Here is a 1,125-nt window from a genome sequence, read left to right on the forward strand (position 1 = left end):
TGTGTGCAAGTGTCTCTGTGTGTGCACACGTTTGTAGTGTGTGTGTAAGTGTGTGTGGCGGTGGCTATAAGTATTGTGTATCTGTGCATGAGCGTCTGTGTGCAGCTCTATGTGTGTACATGCCTGTGTGTGTGTGCGTGTTTGTAGTGTGTGTGTGTGTGCGTATATGTGTGTTGATGGTGCTCTCAGTTTGGATGGTGCTGTGAGCTGATACATTCCCTCTGTCCTTCCGAAACTGAATCCCTATGATTTTCGCCCTCCATTACCACCTGTACAGAGGGGTGGGGAGACCAGCAGAGTCTGAGAGCGACAGAAAGCTCAGCAAGTCGGTCACCATCTGTGGGCAGAAATGAAAGTTAATGTTTTGGGTTGAGTACCCCTTCCTCAGAAACTCATGTCAGGGGGATAGTACATCACATTAACACCACAGTGACTTCCAGACTCGCCCTACACTGATACACACAGTTAAACACACACGAACACAGAGACATAGAGACACTCACTCATACACTGACACTAATACAGACATGGAGTGTCTGTCAGTATTTCTCTTGCTCCGGTAACTTTGTCAATATATCACTTGGACTCTGGTATGTGTCAGTTTTTTTCAGTCTGTTCATGGTGAGTGTTTTTGTATTGTGCTTGTTCACACTAGTGAGAGAGTCAGTAAGTATTAGTGGAGAGTGATTTTAGGACAATTTCATTGCTTGCCGAAACCAAACCTGGAAGAATTGTAAAGTGTGTGGAGGACAGTGTGGAACTCCAAAAGGGCAGTGACAAATTGGTGTAGTGTTCTGTTTTATGGCAGATGAGCATCAATGCAGAGCAGTGTGAGATGATGCACTTTGGTAGGAATAACATTGACAGACAATATAAAATATCTGTACAGTTATAAAAGGGCTGCAGGAGCACAGGATGCTGGATATATATGAGGACAGATTATTGGACATGGCAGGACAAGGGAGGAGAGCAGTAAATGTCACAGATTATTTTCAGTATTTGAGCTTTTTACAGGAGGAGGTATAGGAGGGAGCCTCCGTGCTCCCTTCCTGGGAGGTAATGGTGACGATGTGTTGTGAGCCCACCCTCCGGCCACCGAGATGGTGGAGTTTCCATTTATACCAG

Source organism: Chiloscyllium punctatum, unplaced genomic scaffold (assembly GCF_047496795.1).
Source record: "Chiloscyllium punctatum isolate Juve2018m unplaced genomic scaffold, sChiPun1.3 scaffold_634, whole genome shotgun sequence".
NCBI lineage: Eukaryota > Metazoa > Chordata > Chondrichthyes > Orectolobiformes > Hemiscylliidae > Chiloscyllium > Chiloscyllium punctatum.